We start from the raw sequence: 23238 nt of genomic DNA on the forward strand, positions 1-23238 counted from the left end.
TTCCAATTTCAACCAACAGTTTGTTGCACCCACATTGAGCTGATTTGTGCAAATGGCAATGTGCACAAGTCTGTATGCAATCCATCTAGCCTGTCTTTCCAGAAAAATGTGGAGAGGAGGTAGATCTAGAAGAACCTCCATGGCCGCTGACGGTGTGATACTGATGGCATCACTGATAGCGAGACAAGCCTGTCTCTGTAAGCCAGAGAGCTTCGCTTGGGCCGTTTTCTGTAAAGCCTTCGGCCACCAAGCAATTGCACCATAAGTGATCATTTGTCTGACAATCATCACATAAATCCAATGGACATAGAGACAGTTTGGCTTTGTGTAAAACTTGTGGTTGATACTTCTTCCATCTGTTTTATCTCAATTTTATACGAGTAAGTGTTGGTGAGTATTTTGATGGTCAAAAATGCGCTTTCCGTACTTCCTTTCTGTTGTTTCTTTTCTCTTCTCCTTGATCATACGTTTTCCATTTGGAAGTCATCTTTTTATTTATCTATATTCTAATTTTATATTGATTTTGTACCAGATTTTCTTACGAAAGTGAGGTTTTATGAACTATTTCAGATTACTACCACTTCCTTCCATTTTTCGAAATCCACTCATTGTTTTATTTTTCCGAGTATTAACTTTTCATTTCATTCATCATTTTATACCCGCAGCAGTGTATTCTGTTTGTTTTAGTTACTTCTTCAAATGCATGGATATGTGTCCATTTTGTTTTTTTAAGGTACATTATTACATAACATATTTTTAAACTCTTACTGAGCTCTTCGTATTTGCAGTCATTTACTTTTTGTCATATCCTCTAGGATATGGACAAAAAAATTGACAGTGCTTATCGTGAATTCGTATTTCTGTTCCTATTGATCGATTGAAGATGTCAAGTGTCTTTATTATCTGGAAAATTCTGTAAAGGTGTCTAGCCTTCAATTTTTTCATTATTATTTTGCACAGTGGGAAATAATCAAAGAAAAGTATATCTACTTGTTGGTTAAAAAACGGATGCATATAAAATCCAGTTATATTATCATAATAAATTTAATGATCTCAAGGGTTGTATTCTCAAACATAGGTACTCTCGGTGAGTTTGGTAGAGCAGACTATCACATGATTAGAAAACACAGTTTCAAATATTAATCCGAATACATACGCCAAAATACGTTTCGGAGTGAAATTATCATTAGGTGTGTAAGTTTATGAATGTAGCAAGTCGATATTCATTGAAAGAAGCACGTTAAATATAACTGAATGCATACAACATACGCACTTGAGCGTCACGACGGAGCGTCGTTTTTTTTCTATTTTTTATATATAAGGTAGCGTGGCCGAGCGGTCTAAGGCGCTGGTTTAAGGCACCAGTCTCTTCGGAGGCGTGGGTTCGAATCCCACCGCTGCCACTTTTTTACTTAAAATTAATTGAAGCAATATTTGAACCCTCAGAGAAAATTATACAGGGTGTAACTAAATAAGTGTAAAACATTTAAGGAGGTGAAAAAATAGGGTCTTTCATATAAAGAAACTTCATTGGAGCATCCCTTGTTTAGATACAGACCCCTAAAGGGGGTACATAAAATTTGTATAACAATTTTTTTCACAAGCACTAAAAAAGTTATAATATTGAAATTAACCTGACGTTTTGTACAACCAAAAAGACACTTAGCCAGAAATTTATTTGGTTTACCCCATGGTTGTAAGGGGTGGAAAACACAACCCCTAAAATTCATTTCCAATGTAACTTTTTGTTTTATTATTTGTTTATCATTTATTTATTTCCGATAGCCTGTTTCATTCTAAGCAAAAAATGTCTCTTGGGTTTTTTACCCAAAATAAACCAGTTCGCAGCAAAAAATTATTTTAGGAACAACTGCAGAGATACATCGTCATAAATGCGAAAATACGAAACTAATCTATCTAGTAGGTCGCTATTAGCGATAGTGACAGTTAAATTGGTATGATGCTGTCAGTTTGTGAATTTTCGAACTTGTTATTAAAATGGCATACACAAATGAGGAAATGGCTGATATGCATTACGTTTACGGTCTGTCGCAGGGGAATGGATTAGAAGCTTCTAGAAGATATGCTGAAATGTATCCTCAACGGCAGCATCCTTCACAGAGAATATTTGCTCGACTTCATCAACGATTACGAGAATATGGTTCATTCGACGAAAGAACGCAGGATTGTGGTTGCCATCGAGAAGTACGAACACCACAGTTCGAGGAAGCAGTACTTAATTTGATTGAAGAACAACCTACTACCAGTACTAGAAAGATTGCTTTCCAAGTAAATTTTGATCATATGACGGTATTTCGAATTTTAAAGGAACAACTCTTATACCCTTACCATCTGCAACGAGTACAGGCACGGTTACCACGAGACTTACCGAACCGTCTTGAATTTTGCAATTGGATACTGGAAATGATTAGAAGAAATTGTGATTTTCTGAAGACGATAGAATTCACAGACGAATGTAGTTTTTCTCGAGACAAGATTATTAATTTTCATAATTACCACATATGGGCTGATGAAAACCCTCACGCTATTGTCGAAAATAACCATCTAGAACAGTTTTCTCTTAACGTATGGCTCGGAGTTATTGGGAATGATTCGATTGGGCCTCATTTTCTACCTCCTTGATGAAATGATGAGGCATACGTTCAATTTTCAAGAGAAGTGCATCCAGTACTGCTGGAGGAAGTTCCTTTGGGCGTCAGAAGGGATATATTTTTTATGCATGATGGGGCTCCCGCCCATTAAAGTGAAGTAGCACGTCAGCATTTAACTGAAACATATGCAAATCAGTGGATAGGTCAAGGAGGACCACAGAACTGGCCCGCTCGATCCCCGGATCTCAATCCTCTCGATTTCTCTATTTGAGGCCATTTACAGCATTTGGTTTATCGTACTCTTGTTCGCGATGTAGAGATGTAGGCTAATCAGAAAGACTCCAGGAATATTTGAGCGAATACGTGGCTCAATGCGCCGACGTCTAGACGCATGCGTAATTTCTGAAGGTAGATATATTGAACATTTACTATGATTTCTACATGTTTTGTATTTCGTTATTAATAAATTAGTTTTGTTTATTATCCTTTAATCGTTTATTGCAGGTATTAACTACAAAATAACAATAAATCCAGTTCGCATTTATGACGATGTATCTCTGTAGTTGTTCGTAAAATAATTTTTTGCTGCGAACTGGTTTATTTTGAGCAAAAATCCCAAGAGACATTTTTTGCTTAGAATGAAACAGGCTATCGGAAATAAATAAATGATAAACAAATAATAAGACAAAAAGTTACATTGGAAATGAATTTTAGGGGTTGCGTTTTCACCCCTTACAACCATGGGGTAAACCAAATAAATTTCTGGCTAAGTGTCTTTTTGGTAGTACAAAACGTCAGGTTGATTTCAATATTGTAACTTTGTGAAAAAAATTGTTATACAAATTTTATGTACCCCTTTAAGGGGCAACAAGAAATGCTCCAATGAAGTTTCTTTATGAGAAAAATCCTTTTTTTCGATGAGGAATCACCTCCTTAAATGTTTCACACTTATTCAGTTACACCCTGTATATTGTATGTTTCTATAAAGTTTGGATATATTCTAGTGAAACTTTATTGTGAGATTATCACTGAACAGTTTGCAAAACCGGAACATGTGTTTCACTATATTATACCTTTCTAGTGTTATTTGACGTTATGGGTCGTCCAATATCATCCCATACATTTTGATAATACAATTATTGTACTACAGTTTTGCCTATTTTTATTTCGAAACTGGATTCGAGACCTGACTCATAATTTAGAAAATTGTCTAAACGTGCCACTTTTTTTGTATAGTGACAAACATACCGAGAAGAAATATCACCGACACGATTAGCCCAAATCACATATCATCCTCAGAGTTCTACAGAAACCAGATCGATACAATGTTACAAGGACAAGAAGACCGCAAAATTATAGGTAGTCATCTACCAAATACAAGATGAAAATATACCCAAATATTTTGAATTCCAAGCAAAAAATAATATGCCCGTCTACAGACAACAACAATTGGAAAATCCTTCTCTTTCAAAACTAGGACCAATTCATTGGAAAAAACAAAAATTACTCAATAATTGGGGTTTATGATGACAAAAAATTCTTCTTTGGGATTATCAAACAAGAAGTAATAAAAAAACATGAACTTAGTGTAAAACAAGATTCGATTTCACAAATTCAACAAATTGTAAGAACACCTCAGAGCGTATGTAAACGTGAAGTATTGTTGGTTGAAGATTAAGTTAGTTAATTAGATATTGTATTGTAAGTAACACTTCAGATCGTAAGTAATAATTGAAATGTGGATGTTTCGGATGATTCATTGTGTTTATTTCATATCTTAGAATGAAATATCGTGTTAATCAAAACCGTGAGTAAATACAACACAAATCAAGAAAGAAAGAGAATTGAAACTTTCTATGTCTTTCACCACTTTTATTTGTAACTAATGGTAATGCAGTTTCGTTCTATAAGGACATTTTCAAACTTATATAATAAACTTGTATAATGTATACGTTTGAAAATGTCCTTGTAGGACGAAACTGTGGTAACGTTAGTTACAAATAAAAGTGATAAAAAACATAGAAAGTTTCAATTCTCTTTTCTTCATAATGATTTCCTACCAGGTAGTAACGGCTGCATTCATCAATGTATACAAATCAGGAAGTTTCATGTTTCTATGTTTGTTTTTGACACTTGTATCTGTAATTAACGTTACTGCAGTTTCGTCCAATGAGGACATCTTCAAACTAATACAATTAAGTGAAAATAATCCACAATTTTGTTATATATTATACAGCTGGAGTTTAACTTTATAAGGCCTAACATTATGAATTATTTTAGGATTATTGTATTAGTTTGAAAATGTCCTCATAGGACGAAACTGAAGTAACGTATGTTGTGTTGCTGTGTTGTGTTTTTTCCGTTAACCAGCTGTCGCATCCCCACAAACGACAACCCTCAGAAGTCGAAACTTTTGCGAGCTAAGGACTAACGCGATCTTACATTTCAACGTGTGATTCCTAACACGCGTACAAATGAAAGAGGTAAGGAACATAGAAAATATTATTTCTAGTTTTCAATGGAAGTGAAAGATATAAAAAACTATTGAATATCTAATGAAAATGACAGAATACATTGAAGGTAATGAAAACAGCCGTGAAATTGAATAAAAAGTTGAAAAATTATTCAACTTTTTATTTTACTGTTTCGATGTTATTTTCAATATTTTGTTGTGACAATTATCATTGATGTTTCATAGTTGAATTTATCAATAAAATGTTAGTTCATCACAATTAGTAGTTTATTTGATCTGAAGAAAAAAAACCTAAGCTTATAAATGCAAAGTCACCCACAATTCACTCACACATTTGTCTCTGTTTCCCCGTATTGATAAGTCCTAGGAAGCTCAAATTCGGTATATAGGTGCTTCTTGGGTCTTAGATGCGCACTAAGTGAGGATTTTCAAATATTTCAACTGGGACACCCTCAGTCAGGGTAAAAGGGCGCGTTTCCATATAAAAATTACCTTTTCATCTCTGTTTCTCCTTGCAGCTATATCTTCGAAGGTGGAAATTTTGTATGTAAGTTCTAGGTGTACTATACTTCAACAATTTTCAATTGAAGTGACCAACGGATACTCCTCTTACCAACTCTGCAGAGGCGTACCAAAATAATATTTTTATTTATTTAAACACATAGGTAATTATGTAAAAATTGTTATAGTAGGTGGTAAAACTGATTACATTTTCTTATTATGCCTGATACAGTACCTCAAAAAAACAGAAAAATTTACCAAATAATTATTATGTTCCTTTCATATAGAGAGAGAACTACAAAGCAAAGAAATAATTACCAATGTTATGCTTATGAAGTGTCAGAATCCATTGACTCGTCCGAAGAGGAATCCCCAGTCACACTTGAATCTGTTATTATTTGGTCAAAAACAGTGTCTACCATCCCGTCCAATCTCCAATTCTCTCTTCTTCCTTGATCACATGGGCTACAGCATTAGACCAATCTCCTTTCCGTATCTGTTCCATTGCGAGTTCTAATAAACGTTGGACATCAGAAATTTTATGTCACGTTTTCACGAGTTACGTAACCCTTAATTTGTGCCCAGATTAATTCTATCAGGTTTAACTCGCATTGGTTAGGAGGAAGTCTCAAAATGGTGATGCCTTCAGCACAAGCTACCACCACATGCTGGCGATATCTGTCACGATGCTATTTAATGACACTCATAAGCTCAGCCATAACCATGTCCTCGGAAAATGGAATTCCTTTTTGTCCTAACCAACTCTGCATTTCTGCTTTTCTGGTGGTCATAGTTGGCAGCTGTTCTACTAATCGGCTGTGATAAGAAGCGTTATCCATTACTATTACCGAATTTGGCTCGACTCGTAAAAGAAGGGATTCAAACCCTCCTTCAAAGCGTTGGGCGTCCATGTATTCGTGATAATCCTCCGTTTTTTTGGATAAAAAAATTAGTGCACTATCGTCTAAAAAGCCACTCTCGCTACCTATATGGTCGACAATTAGTCGTCCACAAATGCTTGACGATAACTAGTTACAGTATCTTGCCAGATCTTAGATACTGTGTGACCAGCATATTCACCCACGTTTCGTCCAGATAATAAATATTTTTGTGAGCAGAACGCATTTCTCTAATAGAGCGAAGATATCTCCGTCGCCATGGGACTATATCTTCACTTTCTATTAAGACAGATTTAGGGGATCGTTTGGCATATGTGAATTTTAAATCTTCTGTTATTATTTTCCTCAACATCTTATTGGAATGAGATCATTATCCATTACCTTTGTCCTAATGGATTCGAGGGTTGGCGCTTCATTCTCAAAATAGAAAGAATGAATGGTATAGCATACAAAATTTGTCTGGTACTCGTCTAATTCAATTTTTTTTCTACCACGACAATATACTTTTGGAGCTTGCATAATCCCAGTCACCTTTTTTTCACGTACAATGAACACTGGGCTACAGCTTCCACTGTACGGAGTGTATTTTTTAAATTTTCGTACACTCTACAGACAATCTGTTTTTCTTCAAACGACATAAACTTCCGCTTTCTTTGCACATTACTTGGACCTGCTACGGCATCCATCTAAATACTATATAAATAATAAAATTCAATGATATTATTCAGTTATTTGTTAGTTGTTTATTTACCTCAAAAACTGTTTTAAAATTGATGTATTTTGAAATACACTAGAACAGATTAACAAATCCGCAACACGTCTTTCGCTGCACAGTAGCTTTTTCAAGTGTGTTGACTAACAAACTGAATTCTACATACATTGTGATTTATATACCTATACTTTTTGAAATATTACTATCTACCTAGATAATCATAATATTCTAACGAACATTTATACCTGAGTTTAATGACTAGGTCAACTAATTATCTCACAAAAAAGTGTGAATGTGATGAAAATCTATGATAATGTATTTTGAAAAACAAGTATCGGCCAACTCTATCTTATATTTTAAAATTAATAAATATAACAGTCTACTCAATAAATATAATGAAATATATTTAATAAATACAAAACAAAGTCACCTTCACAAGAAACAGAACACACTACGCCTATGCAGATAAGGACGCTTGATAATGAAAAAACCGAATGACTAGTTATGGCATTTTAAGGATGCAAATATAATAGACCTGCGAAGTGTTGATCAGTTTACCGGTTTCAAAAAATTTAACGAACTGGTACAACTATTCGCTCGTATATTCTATCGATATGCAGAAGCTATCTTGTTACGGGTGGCAAATTTTATGGAATCATCTCACTCTTTAATTATTTACGATGGCGATGCATAGACAATAAAAATGACCCCGGTAAGAATTTAGTTCTAACATTTAACATTGTGGCTGTTAGCTCTCAGTTCAATTTGTATATGAGTTACCTTCAATTGAAAATTGTTATACTATAAGTAAGGATTTTCAAATATTCCAACTGGAGCGCCCCCGTTGGGGTAAAAGGGGGGTGTTTATATATACAAATTAGCTTTTTATCACTGTTTCTCCATACAGCTATATTTTCGAAGGTTGAAATTATGTATGTAGATTCATTTTATGTTGTAGATATGCAATAAAAAAAGATTTTTAATATTCCAACGGGTTGAAATTGAAATTACCTATTCCTCATCGTTTCTCCGTACCGCTATATTTTCGAAGGCTGAAATTTTGTATGTAGGTTCGTTTTTTGCTATTGATATGCATTAAGAAAATAAATTCAAATATTCCAACTATAGCGCCAGCCACGGGAGAAAAGGCGCGTTCATAAAATAAAGTTACCTTTTCTCCGTACCGTTACGTTTTCAAAGACTGAAATTGTATATGCGATAAAACATAAAACAAAATTATCTTATCATCGATGTTCCTCCATGCTTTTTAATTTCCGGTGAGTGAATTTATGTTAAGTATCAGCATTGTTAGGTTAGGAATCACACGTTAAAAGGTAAGACCTCGTTAATCCTTAGCTCGCACAAGTTTCGACTTCTGAGGGTTGTCGTTCGTAGGGGTGCGACAGCTGGTTAACGGAAAAACAGATTTTAAAACAGATTTTTTTTAAACAGATTGCACCCGGGCGCAGCCGGGTCGGAGGATAGTCTTCAATATTTATTTCAATATAACTAAAATTTATGAAGGAGGAATTTCAATGCATAACGAATTTATACCAATAATAATACAGAGATGAATATAAATAATGAGAAATTGTTTGAGTGTTCCAATTTTGACCAGGTCGTGTATTTATTGAAATAAAAACCAAAAAATTTGAGGTTAAGGTTACTTCAGTAGTTAATGTGTGTCCAACGTAAAGTGTGCTCGACTTGAATTGATTTTTTATGCTTCATTTCAATTTGAACGTTACTCAAAAAAACAACAACAAAAAAAGGAAAGTTGCTAGTATTACAACCCATCGATAACAAGTTCGCCATTTCTCATTCAGTATCAAAAGAGTAGCACAATATTGAAAAATCACGCACTAAATTAACGCTCATTGTCTGGAAAAATATGTGCTGATCACTAAAGTTGAAGATATCAGAATAAACGTGTTGAAATCAATGCCGTTGGGTTTTTCAAACTCGTATAAAAATTGGCATTGGAGAAATAAGCACATGTCATTTCCATTCTGTTTGGAGATTATGTCCATTGCTGCGTGCCGAACTGCCTGTATAATTGGATTAGTAGCTATCAGTAATGAAGCGTTTCCATATTAACATAATTACTGATTTCATCTGCCTCATTTTTCCACTGTTTTCCAACTTAATATTCCATGTCTGATATTGCTCTTAGACAGATATTTACAATATAACGTGGATTTATGGATACGTACCACAGTAAAAAAATTTGAGGCGATCTGGAAGAGATATTTATGCGAAAGTAACGATTTAAGTTTAACTGAAACGATAAAGATGGATTTAATGATATCAGATAAAAAAGAGACAATATCAAATCATCCTTATATGTTGCTTTTTCCATATGTGAGTAATATTAAAAAAATTGTTGATAATCAAGCATCCGAGAACAAGACAAGAACAGCGCAGCGTTTTCCATGAATTAGATCCAATATTGAAAATAAATAATATTGTTGAACATCTTTCTTAGGTTATATTAATCGGAATGATGAAAACCACTGCATGGAGAAATCTTTATACCAGTGTATTATTCAGATTTCAGATATGACAATGAGTGTATGTATACAGTGGGCCAAATTGGACACTTTTGAAGAGAAACTCCTGTTTTCATACTAGATAGATAAAAACTGATGGCTGTGTCATATTTTATGACAAACTTAATGGCCAAAACCGCATATCGATATCTATCATCGTTTCTGAGTTACAGAATGTTTCAAATGTGCATTGTAAAAAGTTGCTGTAATTTTTTTTCCTGTCAAAAATTTCTTGTTTCAAATAAAACATTTTCAAAGCACTTCACATAGAATTCAATGGTGTAAAAAACTTATTTTTTCGAATGAGATACAATAGTTATTGATTGAAAACTATTTTGTTAATGTGACACTCTATATTCAGGAATATACAAGGTGTCTCATATTTCAATACAGTTTAAAGTTACCTTTCCAAAATTGTAGCACACTTGATGTTTTGCTAGAGTCATATTTGAAATACAGAGCTTTTAGGCTTTTTCATGTAGACTTTGAAACGCACACTTTGATCAAGTGGAATTTGAACGACGCAGCGATTGGACAGAAAGAAATTGTTCAATAGTAGCTATTAGACGAATACGATATCAATCATAATCAAACAAAAATGTTAATTACCTTAAGCATTTCATACACATTATAATTGCCCTGCACACCGTACAATTCGAATTAATATTTCAGGAGTTATCACAAAATTAAAACTGTCGCACGAGACAAACTGGAACGAGTAATTGAGAAATGTTTTAATCGCGTTGATTTTGTTATACGTAGTGAATTACTTTGAAATATTAATGTTGCATTTTTATTTTATGTTATCATAAGGTAGCTGGTTACTTATCTATTCCAAAATCAAAATCGACAGTTGTGAACATACTTTTTTTTGAGCAAATTTCATTGCTGACCATTATTATTCGTTACGAGCTACGAGCTGATGTGAAACTATGACAGAAGACAGCTCGAATCGATAATTTAAAATGAAACAAGTATGATCTAGAGTTTCAGCTTCTTAATGATTAACATTCATTAAATTAGCGACTCAGTAATTACCAGAAACCACAAGAAAAACAAATCACACTCGACACGAAATTAGTTTTCCTATCATAAAATCAGACAGAACACTGAACTAAATTAAAAATCCTAATTCGTCAAATTAATCATCGATTAGTCGCCGCATCACAGGGCTCAAATATTACACTCAGGTTCGGTTTGCACAAATTTGATGCCCGAAATTATTTGAAAAAAAAATGGAGCGGGTCACATTAGAAGATTCGAGTTGATATCAAGCTCAATCCTATGATATGGTCATTATCAAAAAAAAGGATTAGAATTGTCAACGAGCATTCCATTTCACGAGCAATTCTCAGGAGTTTTCAGAAGACCTAAAGACCAAGAGTCTAAGACTCACCTGATTCATCTATGATTCATAATGGGACATTGTGATACCGGTTTGGCATCAATCTTGTAGTTTTAGCTAAGTGGATTAATCTTAATACAATTACACTTCTAGCTCTAACGATCGTTCTTGGACGAGTTAAATATTTGTTATTGTTTCAAAAGTATCAACGCATCGAAATGTAATTTCTATTAAAAAAAGGAGGCCATGATATAATATTGGTGGGTTTCTGAAAGATTATTTATCTGTCTTACATCATGCGTAACTGCACCGAACATTCTGATGGATTGAGTTTAAAGCTATCTTGATAAACAAGGCTCCACTACAACATTGGCAGGAGTCTATGTTATCTGGAAGATTCTCCATATATTATACTTCATCATAATTATTTGGTGAATGAAAACTCACCTGTCGAGGTGATTTGCAAATTTATCCGTCCTCCTGGGATGTTGTTTTTTTTTCATTCCCATCATATTTATAGATAGATAGATGGTAATGGGTCCTATAAGCCTTTCAACACTGCGACCTATAATATCTTTTTTATATAATCATAATCTAAATACTGTTTCTTGACACACTATTCTCAACTCTCGTTTAATCAAATAAATTGGCATCATCGGGAGACGAGCTATTTTAATTTCTGACTAAATTCAATAAGGTAAGTTTTCAATTTCACCTCATGTCAATGTTTTTTTGAAAACACATTAGAAATTCATCCCAAAAGTTCTCACTGATTTCTACAGAGTGATTTATATGAAATCAAACAGCTTGTGAGCTTGTCGCTCACTTGTTCGACACAGCACAGCACGGCCTGTCCCGTCAAAATACGGATAGGTTTGGAACAATGAAAAGAAATGGACTACCGCCCACTAGCCCGGCACGGCACAGCCAAGAGCGTCCGCCGCCTGAAAGGATTCCAGCTCTCCGATCCTGTCCGGCAAATAACGGTACGTTCTGTGACGGACTGGCCAAGTGGGCGCGTCGCCGGCCAGCGTTTGCCAGCATCAACTTGTCCAAACGTGTCTGTGAAGTTTCTGTCTATCTGTTTTGCTACTCCATCAGTTGACAACACCGTGTCAGACGGTTCCTATGAAAATGTTGCTTATGAAGGTAAGCTCTAGATTTTTAGAATATCCAGAAGTCCTAGACTTTGCCTGGATTCATTCGGAAATACTGAAAAAAAATTCTCCTTGTCTTCTTTCAGGTCGTTGAAAAGATGATGAATCTTTCCCAGATTTGCCGTCTTTAAATTGATGGGAGACGGGATGGACCCACATCCTTTTTTTTGTGACTATTTTCTTCTTCATTCAATAATGCGTTCACTAAAATGACGTCTTCTTCTTCAGAACTGCTAGTGATAGACATGTTTCTGTCACCGCTAGATGTCAACTAAAATTTCCTTGAAATCGAACAAACCTCACCTTCAGTATGCTGATTGTAGCTGGACAAGTGGGCGATGCTACTACCTACTACACGGACAGTGTAGTGCTGTGCTTTGTAGGCGACAAGCTTTAGTCTGATCAATATTGATTTTTTCACAGTTCTCCCTGACTTTTTCATCATATTGTCGTTAACCTAACATTTGTTGAAATAATCAAGGAGTTTCGAAAATGACCAGCTGTCATCGTCAGATCTGTTTAGTTTGCGAAAGTAAGTAAGTTACCAATCTGAAGTTAAATTTTGGCATCAAGTTGATTTTGTCGGATTTTTTATAGCTTTGTGAGAGTTCTGAAAAATCTTTTGTTCAAATAGTAATGGCTTCCTACTTTGTGAGATATCAGTTTTCTCGGGTCATTCATTTCACGTGTGACTTGACACCCACATCATCAAGATTATTTGTTTCAAAGTGGTTGAACTTCATTAGTTCGGACTTCCATTGCCTAATATGATTCTTCTATGGAAATATATGAAAGAACAGATGAAATTATAATCAATAGCTGAAATATTAGTTCAAAACGTTAAATGAAAATACAATGATACAAATTAAATGAAGAAGACACAAAATGAAAATCAGCACAGATTCGAAAGAAAAAAAAAATATGAAAATAAAAATGAGCAAAAAATTTTTAAAACATTTCAAACCAAGTTACTTCACGTCGTTGTGATTGTGGATTGTTGGTATCCACAATCGTCTTCGGGTGTTAACTGGACTATTCCTGTCCTATAGGTGAAATCACTATAGGTCATTCTAGTGCTTTCACCTATCTCCTCTTCCCGCTCTTCGCTCTCTCATCTCGCGGGAGATGACCGTTCGGAGGAAGTTGATTGATTTTCGCTTGATTATGAGTTTTATATGTTGCGTATCTCTATGCTAACTTGGTTGAATGTGCTATTAGACAACATCTGTGCAGCTTCTTTGAACTTTCTCTTAAATCAGTGTTCCTCCCTGTGGATAATCTTACTTAGGACCCCTTGATGATAAGTGCAAACATGCTGTGCTATTATTGATGTGCTGGTTTCTCCTCTGTATGTTTCTCTTGTGCTCGCGGCAATGAAGACTTTTGATGACCTCTTAGATTCACCAACATAAAATTCACAGGGTACTCGGTGAATGCAATTCTTGGTGACCTGGTTCTCGTGAGGCTGCTAAGGATGGTGCTTCCGAATCTGAAGCAGGTTTTGATGATGTACTTGGGTCCAATTATTCTTAACCAGTGCAAGCACTGGTTGTGACGGCTCCTCTTCCTTGCGAGGCTTTTGCCATCTTTAGCTAAAGCCAAAGTCTGTTCCATCACACTTTGAAGAAACCATTCCGTTGAAGATATTTTTTGATGATACGTGGTTCCTTCCTCTAGTTCCATCCTAAGACCTCCCTTTGAATTACAGAGCCCTAACGCACGATCTACTAAAGTCTTGATGATTCCTCTTTTGGTAGATTGATGGTGGTTTGATTCGTGATTCAGATACTGTTCCGTGTTAGTGGGTTTTCGGTATACAGATGTTCCTCTTCAGTCTTCACCAATACGTCTAAGAATGGCAATTCATTGTGGAGTTTCTTCTCCATTTTTTAGGTGATGGAACGTCTTAAGCTGTTGATGTGCTTCAGCAAGCTATCCAGTTCTTTACTTTCATGGTTCCATATTATGAAGTTGTCAACTTATCTCAACCAGACTCAAGGATTCTTCAATGGCAAGAACTTCAAACCTCATATATATGTTGGCTATAACTGGTTAAGGTGGCGATCCCATTGGCAGTTCCTTATCTTTCTCGAAGAATTTGTACTTCACTTGGAAATAACAATTCCGTTTACAGCATCCTAGTAATTTCATGATTACTCCTCTACGTAAGTTTGTTCTATCTTCCAGATCCTCAATTTATTTTATAATTGCTTATTTTTATACTTTTTTTATTTCTTTTCACGCTGTGGTCATTTTCAATCTGTACGTCGATTATTTTATTCTTTTTATTGTATTTTCATTTCACGTTTTAATGCTCAAAATAATTGATATTTTAGCTATTTATTCTAATTGTATTTGTTCTTTTATAGATTTGGAATAATAGTAGAATCATAGTTGACAATGGAAGTCTAAACTAATGCAATTCTTCAAGATTATTTAATTTTTCTCTACCGATTGTATCAAGGAGACAGTTCAGACTCTTGAGTAATTATCTTCAGAGCTTTCAATGTTGCCCAATTTTCAGATAAATTATGAATCTTCTAGTCACGAGCAAGCATCTCTTGAAAGGTGCTTCATCTTGAAAGGTGGTGTTTCAAAAAACCCACTCTTCATTGGTTTATATTACACAGTAACTTTTCGGGTTGAACTTTTCAGGTTACACTTTATTACTCTTTAGCATATTTTCTATTGATTTAGCTTTGTTCATTTTTTATATAAATGAAAATTGAACACAGTATGAAACCTGGTTGGTATTCATACTGAATACTTTCATGTTTGTTGTTATCTTCACAGTACCATAAGTTGGAATTCTTGAAAAGGTCACATATATATTTCTAGTAGGTTTTACTCTGAAAGAAAATTCATTCATATTCCTCGAACCCAGTTGACATCATCAGGAGACGCATTCAGCAAATTTTCACAGGATAATAATGAAAATATAGCACACGAGAGTTGATCGGACCGGAAAGAATGAAAAAGAACTCGTTAGCCTATTATGTGAAAATGATTAAAAGTGTGCGATGAAAAATAGTGAATCTGTGAAAAATCTATTTAGTGAACAGACTACAGTTATAATAATCTGTTGGTGATTGTGGTCTCAGAAACACTAGAAAACATACGACAGGATTGCACTTTGCAATTCGTCCGACCCTGTTTCTGAGGCATATTAATCATTGCTCTTGGTGAACGAGTGGAAAAAAATCCGTAAGTTTTCAATTAGTCGATTAATTCAAGGAGCATTCGGTTAATGTCCGTACTAATTCTTTTCACTTGCTCAGCATCCGTTAGCGAACAAAGCGTCGGTGCCGCCATTGTACCGGAAGTGACGGTGACGGATGATTCCTGGCAAGCGTTTGAAAAGAATTACGGCCAAAGAATAAGCAGATGGATGGATCTCCGATGGATGCAATAGTGCTCCTGCATTGGCCTTTCTGCGAGCACAGTTCAAAGACGATGAAATATTGTACTTTTGTATTTGCTTTAATGGCACATTTGCTGCCGCTCTGATTTATACATCTATGGAATTCAAAATCCATTAGAACTTCCGCGAAATTCGGCGTTTTGAAAACTATAAATCGATGAGGCACTGCTGATTCGCAGAGTTCATTGGGGGATGTAAAATTGATTAATACATAATGTGACCTGTAACTTTTCTTACTTCAAATACTGTACTTGTTCGTGAATCAAGTGTACAAGGTACGGCTATTAAATAACAATACTGGTTACCAAAAAGGGTTTTATTATAAAAATTATCCTTCATTTGAATGCTCCTCTTCAATATACTTCCGTTTCCTCGCCACACACCATTCTATACGTTTTTTCCATTGATCGAAGCAGTGCTGGAAGTCTTCTTTGGTGACAGCCTTTAGGAGCTCTTCCGTTTTTAGCTTTACCGCTTCCATCGTTTCAAAGCGGGTCCCGTTCAAAGCAGATTTTATCTTCGGAAACAAAAAAATCGCACGTTGCCAAATCTGGCGAGTACGACGCTTGTTCGGTCAATGGTGCGTTTATCGGCCAAACACCGCTTCAGAGCGCATTATGGGCAAGGGCGTTGTCCTGGTGCAAAATCCACGAGTCGTTCTTCCAAAACTCGGCCCTTTTCTTACGAACTGGTTCTCACAGTATTGCCAGAACTGACAAATAATAAGTCTGATAGACAGACTGACCCTCTGGAACCCATTCAGTCATCACGATACCGTCAATGTCGAAAAAACGATTAACAATGCCTTGAATTTTGATTTGAACGTCCTTGCTCTCTCGGCACTCAAAAATATGCGCACGAGATAGAGAATTATCCCCACAAACCTCTTGCAACAATTTATAGCATTTGGAGTTTCCTTCAATTTAACGAGAAATTTTAGATTGATACGTTGCTCCTGTTTTTCGTCAGACATTGTCTCGTTATCTGATAGCCGGACCTCGTATTCCTAAGTACGAACTACCTATATGGTGCGGACGAAAACAAACAGACCCCATCCCTCTTAACATTTGAATGGGGCAAGATGTCAAATTCGTAAAAAAAAATTATGAAAAAAATAATTTTTAGTACTTTTTAATAAAAAAGACAATGGTGTGACATCACTGCCTGCAGAGAGGATGCAGAGAAGTTATTAATAGAAAGGAAGGTCTTGTGACCTCTCTACAACAACTTCTACTATTTTGAAGAATTCAAATAACCAGTTGTAAAGTTATTGATGTATGTATTGGAGACTATGAAAAATGATAATTCATAACTTTGCAACCAAAAGAAGAATGAAACACCTGCAAAGTTAGTTATCACGGGTCACACTAAGTTAGTGGTGTGTGAGAGAAGATTTAATTCACGGAAATGAATAGTACTCAGAGTAGAATTGAAGTATTTGAGATGAAAGCACATTTCTGTTCTTAATCTGATTTAGGATTGTTTTGTGATCGACTATTTAGATAGGAATCCACACCGTTATGCCCTAGTAACAGAGAGTATAGTGTTAATTTGACAGCTGTCACAATTTATACTGAAATTGGCTCCATTTCATTTCGTTTTGATTTTCAAAAATGTTTCTCACCAGGTCTTCAGAAGAAAACACAGAGCAATACTTATTCATCCCAAGGCTGGCCATGATTTTCATGAGGCAGGAAATGTGTTCAGTGCAAGATTTCCTGTGAATCCGATCTGCCTGAAATATCTTAGGGAAAAATTTCAAGCAACTGGAAGTGTAGCTAGGGCTAAAGGAGCTGAAGGAAAATATATCTTGGAGAGAAACAAATAGAAATCGTTGCGTCTGTAGTGAATAACTCTCTGCAGTCCACGACAACAGTTGCTCGTGAGAATGTTGTCTCAACTATCACCGTCAAGAAATACCTCAGAAGACATAAGTTCACCACTATAAACTGAAGATATTACATGAATTAAATGAAGATGACTCAATGTAGTTTTGTTCAGACCTGATAGGGAGTGGTTGGATGAGACATACATATGCATGTGGTTAGGTAAGAGCGGTCTGTTGGAATAGCCTACTCGTTCACCGGAGTTGACTTCTCTCGATTTTTCGACTTCACTAAATCGAAAGTTCGGGTTACGCAACCTGTGACGAAACGAAAACTTAGAGACAGAATTACCGAAACTTATGCCAGTATTACCCAGACAAACATTTCATTGATATTATCCGGAAATAAGTTCCATTGACATCAGATAATAACTTATTCGAAGCGGAATGATGTTTTTTTACGAACAAACTGATGATACCGAATTGGTCGTTCATTAGAACCTTAAAGCAAGCAATTGTACAGGAAACCAACAGGTACCTGAATAAAAACTCAAACCACCAGCTACGACAAAAAAGAGGAGTAAATAAAACGTTGGTTCAGAGATACCGATGAATCTGCGAACCAGAAAGTCTCCGTGAAGAACTTAATCACCTAAAAAATGCCTTCAAATATGGAAAAAATCTACCCAAAAAAAAAGACGTTATTTAATTTCTCTTTCGATGATGAACTGAATATTTATATCGTAGGCATTGGAAACATTTGAAATTTCTTCTGTACCATCTGAAAGTATCGTTGAAATCAAGTCATCTACAAAACAGGTCGAATCAATTTGAGTAAATTTCTAATTGAAAATTATTATCCTAAATATTTAGTGAATCGACTCACTTTTGTGAAAGAACAGTTAATTGCTGGAATCAGTATTTACTGAAAATGGATGACTATACAGATATACGATGAAAATTGTACTAAACCTATTAGTCTCAATTTTGATACAAATATCAAGACATTATTTTCGATGTAACATTTCACAATCTGAAAAATAAATAATTCGAGTTAACACAGAGGCATTGCTCAGAACTTATGAAATTATACTTTGACGAAATGTACAATAAAACTGATCGGAACTAATCACTATCTGAGGCGATATTCACATCGGAGGTACTTGTATACTCGTATATGAGACAGAAAACGCCAAAAAACTTTTTAAGGATGAAGGGATTCAGAAAGTTTATAATCCTGTTTAGGATTTGGAAAATGAGTTTGGGAGCAGTGCTTGCTTTGGATTCAAATGTTCCGTTCAGGAGCACTCCACGAATTGATAAGAAAGAAATTATAACAAAAACTATTGTTCAATTTCAAATAATCACAATGTATACCAATCATATGGCAATTTCAATTTTTTTCATTCTTGAATTCACAATAATTTCTAGGACGTTTTTTAATTTCATGAACTACAGCTCACGATTTGATCTACACAAACTGTATTTGAAAAATATATCACGACATGTTCTGCTAACACAGTAGCTTCTTCAACAGTGATTTGAATACTAAAAGTTGCTTCTTACGCTAATATTTATATACCACAGGTAACTACAAATGGGACTATATCCATCAAATTTCCTAAACCTCTACAATTATTGTATAACTGAGGAAACTTTTCAATTATGATTACCTGAAGCATATTACCTCACTTCTACATCAATAATAACACTTCCTAAGTTCAATAATGGTAATCTATTCAAATGCAGTTCGTCATTCATTAGAATTTTTGAATTTTCCTTTATTTTCTATTTGTAAAATTTAGAACTTTTCGTTAAAGAGATGATTTTCTTCCTAAATATGATTTGAATATATTGAACTTGTTTTCTTATTTACATAGCTAATATAATGTTCCTGTATTCGATTCCTAAATGTTTTACCAGTTTGACCGATATATACCTTACTTTCCCAACTATTACTTGTCCTATATGCAATTTTAATATCTCGTTTCCTCAAAAATTGAGCCAATTTTTCCGTTGTTTGTCCAAAATACGTTTAAGCTCCATAATTTTGATTTCTATTAATTAACTTATCAATAGGAAAAACGTCTCGAATCGCTTTTACGTAGACTTTTTTGGAAAGTATTTCGTTTATCAATTCGGCTTCAAACCTATTGTTTACTGCAATTTGCTTGATGATATTAACGTCTTCATTGAAATTATCTACTGAAAAACGAACATTGACTAATCCGTGAATCATGCTATTATAAGTTTCTACTTTGTGTTGTAATAGATGTGTAGAACCGTAATGTATAGTAATATCCGTATAAGACGGTTTGTGATAAATTGAAAAATCATGTTTTTTGATCATTCTACTAATTGTTAAGTCCAAGAAAGATATTTTCAATTTATCATAAATTGTCCTATACGTCCTATGCTATTACGTCCACGGAATAATGCGTTCTGTATAAATTTTGAAAATATGTATATTTTCTGTATGACACTTTGTTAGATTATAATTGATGGAATGAATATAGTTGGGAAAATATCCAAACAATGTCTGTAGACGTATCTTCAATGCAAATTTCAAATGAATTCGATGGAAGGTCAAGAAATTATTCAATTCGTTTACAATTTCGCGTGTATCTGCCCAAAATTACTGAATATTAATAGGAGTTGCTGAAACGAATCCTTCATTATTTACCATCAAATATTCCCAATCTACAGCAATGCCTTAATTATAAACAGTTCCTGCCTATTCAAGAATTACCAATTCGTTTCAATGTTTCCTTGTATATTTGTAATTCGTTATAATATGAATAATGAATGATATTGAAACACCCCTTTATGAATTATTGCTTCAGACAAATTCAGTAGAGTAAAGATCTTGTCAATGTTGATAATTCAAATAAATTGAATGGAAATAATTCAAGTTAATTCACGGCGTTGTCCGAATTCAATTTGTGAACAATGATATGAATCCGGATGAATTCCTTCTGGAAACTTCTCGTCAGCTATTCTTGATTTTGGTAGAAAGGAGTAAAGCCTTTCTTGTTGAATCCTCTATTTTTCTACTTCTTCTAATAATAGGTACTATTTCTGAAATGAGAAAGGAGATAAAAATAATAATATTTCTACTTTTCAACCAATCCGTATATAATTATATATAATTTATAATAATATATGGAATAATAAGCAAAGTAACAGCATTGTTGATATTTTCCAATTTCTGTGTTCATCAGAGCAAAATATAATTTTTTGGGAAAGTGTTCCATGTGGGTATAATTTATTACCATTCATTCAAAGTAGAACTCATGTGAATGATATCTGATTCTTATTTGACAACAAATGTTTGAAATACAAACTGAGTTTGTATTTAAGTATGTTTATATGAAAGTAGCTGTTTCAGGAGGACTTTCTTTCAGTTTGTGTCTGAAAGTTACTTCTTTGCATGATCTACACATTCATGTATAGAGTTTCAAATTGATTACTTCCTTTCTTTCTTTGGAAGATTCTCTCATCCCTTTTTTTTGTATCAGATGGAGTAGTAGAAAGCCAAAAACTTTCTTTCCCAAAAAATTAATCACTCCTAAAAATATAACCCCTTCAATTCAAAATAAAATGTTTCAAATACATACTTTTTCTGTCATAATTTCATATCAGCTTGTAACTATAATAATAAACTTTCATAAAATTTACTCGTTATGATAACAATTAACTATTTTAATTTCTAAATAAATAAGTACCTATTTTGGCAATAATAATGTTAATGACATTGTTCGATGTTGGTTTCCGAAATTTCATTCCGGAGATTTTAGCCTCGAAGACGAATCCCAAAGTGATCGACCTACAGTTATCCCCAAGACGAGGATTTGAAGACACTAGTGCGAACTGACCCATCACAAACGGAAAAGTCAAAAAGCTCGAAAAGTGGGTGCTCCACAATTTGAACTATCGATAGGAATTGTCACATTTCGAGGTCTGTTCTTCTTTGCTCATGCGCAACCAAAACAATATTTTTTGGATCAGGTCGTCACGTGAGATGAAAAGTGGATTCTTTACGATAACAGCAGACGTTCAGGACACCCATGAACCACCCAGGCACTTCCCAAAGGAGAAAACCCACCAAAAAAATAATCATAACTTTCTGCAACGGGGCAAAACCACCAGAGCAGAGAAAATTGTGTCAGCAGCAGCCAACACTAGTCAACAGAACAGATTTGATGCTGCTACACGAAACCACGTCCGCACGGTTCACAAGTCATCATCCGAAAATTAAACGAATTGAGCGGCGTCGAAGTTATGTCTCACCCACTATACTCTCCAGACCTTTCGCCAACTGACTACCAATCAAAAACGTGTTTCGTCAATTTTATCGAATCTTGCGTACCCAAATTTTATGCTGACAGATTTAATCGACTTGTGTTACACTGATAAATCCCTTCCGACTCTGTTATAATTGTTTTTCTCAAGGTGGGCTAACGTAAGCGCGACACGTGACTAGGCAGTCTGTCTCATTGACTGGTTATCTGTTTGAATTATTAAAGTCACAGAAAATTCAAATCTTCCGCCACGATGCTCTGAGATGCAAAACCGTGCGCTCTGATTAGATGGCGAGCTGCGTGATAGTTTTAGGACACTACGTGACATTTTGGTACACTCTGATTGGTTCACTGCTGGGTGACAGGACACCACATGATAATTTGGTTGACTGTGGTCTGTCTACCTTGCGAGCTGGCAGGCAACCTGGCTGTTGCGATGACGATACTCTCTCACTGAACCGACATAACTTCAAAAGTGCACAGATTTAAATGACGCTTGCTTCAATCATATCGATGATCAATTACATCAATATACAAGAAATGCTTAAGGAAAGTAACTGAAAGCCTTATGATTACCACAGTACGTAAGACCATTATTTGAAAATTGAATATGTCCTTCTATAACTTTATTGGATGAAACAAGCTACAATGAACAAAGACTATACTTCAATCGCACATGATTGTCGCACTGTTTCGCTGTTCTCGCTTTCAAATTCTCCACTTTCATTTGAAACTGAATGTTTCCAAAACTGCCAGTCTGACGTTGCGATTCGATTTATATACTATGTAAGTAGTTTCTTGATTATTCTAAATCGTGTTCCACACATTCCCCCGTTCACGATACGGCTTTCATGGGCCTTCTGTAGCGGTCAAATACATTCCAGCAAAGCATATCTAGTGACGTCATGACATGCCGGACTTTTTCATGTATCTATTAGGAAACAATATGTAGTGACTTGTTTCGTTAGTCTCAAAGGGATAAGGTAGCATTTTCAATGAAAACTCCTCGGGTAGCACCGCCACCCGATTTCTCACGAATAACTTAATTGTATTTCAATTAATTCACCCAACACAATAAAAAATTATGCAAATGAATCTTCTTTCTGAATTATCCCATTCGCATTGGTAAAAACAGTTTGAAAATCTTATCGGTAGTGTTTAATTTTATCTCGATCAGACAAACAGACAGATGGAAGACCAGAGACAGACAGCCATGACAGGGGGTTTAATATTCAGTGAGGGTAAACACATCTTACACAAGAGCATCAAATTCGGATAAATATTCCTAAAAAAACTCATCCCAGTTGTTCACCTAGTTCCAAACAATAATACCTACAGTCTACTCTCGAAAGCGTTCCGTACATTATTATTCAAGATGTCCGGAGTCAGCAGTCGGTATTCCCGAACAATTGTCTGTAGCTGATCTTCTAGATTTGTAGGCTT

The 23238-nt window shown here is 35.0% G+C and overlaps 1 non-coding gene across 1 annotated transcript; it reads left to right on the forward strand.

The window, feature by feature from the left end:
• Window positions 1-1321: 1321 nt before the first annotated feature.
• On the forward strand, window positions 1322-1403 carry TRNAL-AAG (transfer RNA leucine (anticodon AAG)). Its single transcript has one exon. It is a non-coding gene; the product is annotated as a tRNA-Leu (tRNA).
• The last annotated feature ends 21835 nt before the right edge of the window (window positions 1404-23238 follow it).

This window comes from Leptinotarsa decemlineata, unplaced genomic scaffold (genome assembly GCF_025532065.1).
Source record: "Leptinotarsa decemlineata unplaced genomic scaffold, Ldec_3_MD MMD2_tig00000199_RagTag_RagTag, whole genome shotgun sequence".
NCBI lineage: Eukaryota > Metazoa > Arthropoda > Insecta > Coleoptera > Chrysomelidae > Leptinotarsa > Leptinotarsa decemlineata.